Raw genomic sequence first — 6,128 nt, forward strand, 5'->3', positions numbered from 1 at the left:
TTCCCACACACCCAAGCAAAAGTTGCTTCAAGCCATTACACGACAACCCACGCTTAGAACACGTCCCTGGATGCTCTCTCTCGACACTGAACAAAGTCGTGTTACCAGCAGCGCCACCTCCCGCCTACACACCCGCCATACGGACGCCACCATACGCCACTAGACACATTCGTCCTTGCTTCGTCTCCACGGTCTTCGTGCTGAAAGCAGTGCCACATCTAGGTCGACCTCGCGCGGCACGGCCACACACACACACAAGCGAAGCGCCGGTCAGCTCAAATTCGTTCAAAAACGACAAGCACGCATAAAGATGTCGACAGCTGTGAGACTTGAACTCACGCTGTTATGTCACAAGACAGTCAGAGGTCATCGCTTTAATCGCTCGGCCAAGCGGTCCTAGCATCCATACAGACTTCCACACACCCACGCAAAGTTGCTTCAACCATTACACGCCAGCCAAGCTTTGAACACCGCCTGGATGCCCTCACCCGACACTGAACAAGTCGTGGTTACCCGCAGCGCCCCCTCCCGCCTACACACCCGCCATACGGACGCCACCATCCGCCACTAGGCACATTCGTCCTTGCTTCGTCTCCACGGTCTTCGTGCTGAAAGCAGTGCCACATCCAGGTCGACCTCGCGCGGCAAGGCCACACACACACACAATCGAAGCGCCGGTCAGCTAAAATTCGTTCAAAAACGACAAGCACGCATAAAGATGTCGACAGCTGTGAGACTTGAACTCACGCGGGTTACCCCAATAGATTTCGAGTCTATCGCCTTAACCGCTCGGCCAAGCTGTCCTAGCATCCATACAGACTCCCACACACCCACGCAAAGTTGCTTCAACCATTACACGCCAACCAAGCTTTGAACACGCCCTGGATGCCCTCACCCGACACTGAACAAGTCGTGGTTACCCGCAGCGCCACCTCCCGCCCACACACCCGCCATACGGACGCCACCATACGCCACTAGGCACATTCGTCCTTGCTTCGTCTCCACGGTCTTCGTGCTGAAAGCAGTGCCACATCCAGGTCGACCTCGCGCGGCAAGGCCACACACACACACAAGCGAAGCGCCGGTCAGCTCAAATTCGTTCAAAAACGACAAGCACGCATAAAGATGTCGACAGCTGTGAGACTTGAACTCACGCGGGTTACCCCAATAGATTTCGAGTCTATCGCCTTAACCGCTCGGCCAAGCTGTCCTAGCATCCATACAGACTCCCACACACCCACGCAAAGTTGCTTCAACCATTATACGCCAACCAAGCTTCGAACACGCCCTGGATGCCCTCACCCGACACTGAACAAGTCGTGGTTACCCGCAGCGCCACCTCCCGCCTACACACCCGCCATACGGACGCCACCATACGCCACTAGGCACATTCGTCCTTGCTTCGTCTCCACGGTCTTCGTGCTGAAAGCAGTGCCACATCTAGGTCGACCTCGCGCGGCAAGGCCACACACACACACAAGCGAAGCGCCGGTCAGCTCAAATTCGTTTCAAAAACGACAAGCACGCATAAAGATGTCGACAGCTGTGAGACTTGAACTCACGCGGGTTACCCCAATAGATTTCGAGTCTATCGCCTTAACCGCTCGGCCAAGCGTTCCCTAGACATCCATACAAGACTCCCCACCACACCCACGCAAGGTTGCTTCAACCAATTACACGCCAACCAAGCTTTGAACACGCCCTGGATGCCCTCACCCGACACTGAACAAGTCGTGGTTACCCGCAGCGCCACCTCCCGCCTACACACCCGCCATACGGACGCCACCATACGCCACTAGGCACATTCGTCCTTGCTTCGTCTCCACGGTCTTCGTGCTGAAAGCAGTGCCACATCTAGGTCGACCTCGCGCGGCAAGGCCACACACACACACAAGCGAAGCGCCGGTCAGCTCCAATTCGTTCAAAATCGACAAGCACGCATAAAGATGTCGACAGCTGTGAAACTTGAACTCACGCGGGTTACCCCAATAGATTTCGAGTCTATCGCCTTAACCGCTCGGCCAAGCTGTCCTACCATCCATACAGACTCCCACACACCCACGCAAAGTTGCTTCAACCATTACACGCCAACCAAGCTTCGAACACGCCCTGGATGCCCTCACCCGACACTGAACAAGTCGTGGTTACCGGCAGCGCCACCTCCCGCCTACACACATGCCGTAGCTACGCCACCATGTCACCGCAGGCACATTCGTCCTTGCTTCGTCTCCACGGTCTTCGTGCTGAAAGCAGTGCCACATCCAGGTCGACCTCGCGCGGCAAGGCCACACACACACACAAGCGAGGCGCCGGTCAGCTCCAATTCGTTCAAAATCGACAAGCACGCATAAAGATGTCGACAGCTGTGAGACTTGAACTCACGCGGGTTACCCCAATAGATTTCGAGTCTATCGCCTTAACCTGCTCGGCCAAGCTGTCCTAGCATCCATACAGACTCCCACACACCCACGCAAAGTTGCTTCAACCATTACACGCCAACCAAGCTTTGAACACGCCCTGGATGCCCTCACCCGACACTGAACAAGTCGTGGTTACCCGCAGCGCCACCTCCCGCCTACACACCCGCCATACGGACGCCACCATACGCCACTAGGCACATTCGTCCTTGCTTCGTCTCCACGGTCTTCGTGCTGAAAGCAGTGCCACATCCAGGTCGACCTCGCGCGGCAAGGCCACACACACACACAAGCGAAGCGCCGGTCAGCTCAAATTCGTTCAAAAACGACAAGCACGCATAAAGATGTCGACAGCTGTGAGACTTGAACTCACGCGGGTTACCCCAATAGATTTCGAGTCTATCGCCTTAACCGCTCGGCCAAGCTGTCCTAGCATCCATACAGACTCCCACACACCCACGCAAAGTTGCTTCAACCATTATACGCCAACCAAGCTTCGAACACGCCCTGGCTGCCCTCACCCGACACCGAACAAGTCGTGGTTACCCGCAGCGCCACCTCCCGCCTACACACCCGTCGTACGGACGCCACCAAACGCCGGTAGATGCATTCGTCCCTGCTTCATGTCCACGGTCTTCTTACTGAAAGCAGTGCCACATCCAGGTCGACCTCGCGCGGCAAGGCCACACACACACAAGCGAAGAGCCGGGCAGCTCACAGTCGTTCTAAAACGGCAAGCACGCACAAAGATGTCGACAGCTGTGAGACATGTGCTCACGCGGGTTACCCCAATAGATATCGAGTCTATCGCCTTATACGCTCGGCGAATCTGTGCTAGCATCCATACAAACTCTCACACACCCACGCGAAGTTGCTTCAGCCATTACACGCCAACCAAGCTTCGAACACGCCCTGGGTGCGCTCACCCGACACCGAACAAGTCGTGGTTACCCGCAGCGCCACCTCCCGCCTACACACCCGTCGTACGGACGCCACCAAACGCCGGTAGGTGCATTCGTTCCTGCTTCGTCTCCACGGTCTTCTTACTGAAAGCAGTGACACATCCAGGTCGACCTCGCGCGGCAAGGCCACACACACACACACGAGCGAAGCGCCAGTCAGCACAAATTCGTTCAAAAAGGACAAGCACACATAAAGATGTAGACGTGTGAGAGACATGCACTCGCGCGGGTTACCCCAAAAGATTTCGAGTCTATCGCCTTAACCGCTCGGCCAAGCTGTCCTAGCATCCATACAGACTCCCACACACCCACGCAAAGTTGCTTCAGCCATTACACGCCAACCAAGCTTCGAACACGCCCTGGCTGCCCTCACCCGACACCGAACAAGTCGTGGTTACCCGCAGCGCCACCTCCCGCCTACACACCCGTCGTACGGACGCCACCAAACGCCGGTAGGTGCATTCGTTCCTGCTTCATGTCCACGGTCTTCTTGCTGAAAGCAGTGACACATCCAGGTCGACCTCGCGCGGCAAGGCCACACACACACAAGCGAGGCGCCGGCCAGTTCAAAGTCGTTCAAAAACGACAAGCACGCAGAAAGATGTCGACAGCTGTGAGACATGAACTCACGCGGGTTACCCCAATAGATATCGAGTCTATCGCCTTAAACGCTCGGCCAATCTGTCCTAGCATCCATACAAACTCCCACACACCCACGCAAAGTTGCTTCAGCCATTACACGCCAACCAAGCTTTTAACACGCCCCTGGGTGCCCTCACACGACACTGAACAAGTTCGTGGGTACCCGCAGCGCCACCCTCCCGCCCTACACACCCGCCCGTACAGACGCCACCATACGCCCGGTAGGGACATTCGTCTCTGCTTTCGTGTCCACGGTCTTCTTTGCTGAGAGCAGTGCCACATTCTAGGGTCGACCTCGCGCGGCAAGGCCACACACACACAAGGCGAGAGCGCCGGTCAGCTGATATTCGTTTAAGAAACGACAAGGCACGCAAAGAGGATGTCACAGTTGTGGAGATTTTAACTCACGCGGGTTACCCCAATAGATTTCGAGTCTATCGCCTTAACCGCTCGGCCAAGCTGTCCTAGCATCCATACAGACTCCCACACACCCACGCAAAGTTGCTTCAGCCATTACACGCCAACCAAGCTTCGAACACGCCCTGGATGCCCTCACCCGACACCGAACAAGTCGTGGTTACCCGCAGCGCCACCTCCCGCCTACACACCCGTCGTACGGACGCCACCAAACGCCGGTAGGTGCATTCGTTCCTGCTTCGTCTCCACGGTCTTCTTACTGAAAGCAGTGACACATCCAGGTCGACCTCGCGCGGCAAGGCCACACACACACACACAAGCGAAGCGCCGGTCAGCTCAAATTCGTTCAAAAACGACAAGCACGCATAAAGATGTCGACAGCTGTGAGACTTGAACTCACGCGGGTTACCCCAATAGATTTCGAGTCTATCGCCTTAACCGCTCGGCCAAGCTGTCCTAGCATCCATACAGACTCCCACACACCCACGCAAAGTTGCTTCAACCATTACACGCCAACCAAGCTTCGAACACGCCCTGGCTGCCCTCACCCGACACCGAACAAGTCGTGGTTACCCGCAGCGCCACCTCCCGCCTACACACCCGTCGTACGGACGCCACCAAACGCCGGTAGATGCATTCGTCCCTGCTTCATGTCCACGGTCTTCTTACTGAAAGCAGTGCCACATCCAGGTCGACCTCGCGCGGCAAGGCCACACACACACACAAGCGAAGCGCCGGCCAGCTCAAAGTCGTTCAAAAACGACAAGCACGCAGAAAGATGTCGACAGCTGTGAGACTTGAACTCACGCGGGTTACCCCAATAGATTTCGAGTCTATCGGCTTAAACGCTCGGCCAATCTGTCCTAGCATCCATACAAACTCCCACACGTCATGTCAGTTAAAAACTATACTTTGCTAGCTAGCGTAAATTACGGAGTACCGGTACATGTACTGGTACGTAATTAGAAAACGACGAGTGGTTCCCGGGACATGATACAGTATCTATTGGTGGTCAGTGTTCTGGAAAACCCGGGTTTTCTCAAGACATTGGGTGGGTCGAAGAGGTTGCTGGGGTGGTTGGATAATGGTTTTTTGTAGCCCTATTCACTTACAAAAACAGTGTCTAGTCACTATTAGGAAATTGTGTTTAATACACAGAAAGAGCAATTCAATTCGCAATTCAATACAGACCTACCGTCTTACCCCGCATATAAGGCATAGGTGCTGTAAATGAATACAACGCTGCTTGTGTGTTATATTCGTTTAGAAAGCCTATGTGTTGTACAACGAACAAATTGTTTGACTTTGAAGAATCAAGTTTGTGGGTCCTGGAATCTGGCTTGGTCGTTTAGGCTTGACCCTCCTACGCGATCGGCGTGGGTTCAAACCGCCACGCTGTGCTTCTTGCTAAGAGCAGCAAAGGCTTGACCTTTCACGCCTATCCGAGTCTGCTAGAACAGCGAGTTTCTCGGGGATACTATAGCTACGTCGCTCAGCACTCATGACTGTGTAAATTATTAAATGAGAGAAATAAAGCCAAGTAACAGCAGCACCGGCAAGTTTGTTCAGAAGGGTGGTTGGATGAGAGCTCTCAAGAAATTCATTGGAAGGGACAGCGTTGAGAGGTAAGATGTGGTCTAATTGGATAGGGGGGCGATTTGAGTTGTAGGGTGGATGGTGAGCGAGTCGC

The 6,128-nt window shown here is 54.8% G+C and overlaps 1 non-coding gene across 1 annotated transcript; it reads right to left on the reverse strand.

Moving 5' to 3' along the window:
• Positions 1 to 314: 314 nt before the first annotated feature.
• Positions 315 to 396, reverse strand: PITG_30155. Its single transcript has one exon. It is a non-coding gene; the product is annotated as a tRNA-Gln (tRNA).
• Between the last annotated feature and the right edge of the window lie 5,732 nt (positions 397 to 6,128).

This window comes from Phytophthora infestans, genomic scaffold, assembly GCF_000142945.1.
Source record: "Phytophthora infestans T30-4 supercont1.81 genomic scaffold, whole genome shotgun sequence".
Classification (NCBI taxonomy): Eukaryota; Oomycota; class Peronosporomycetes; order Peronosporales; family Peronosporaceae; genus Phytophthora; species Phytophthora infestans.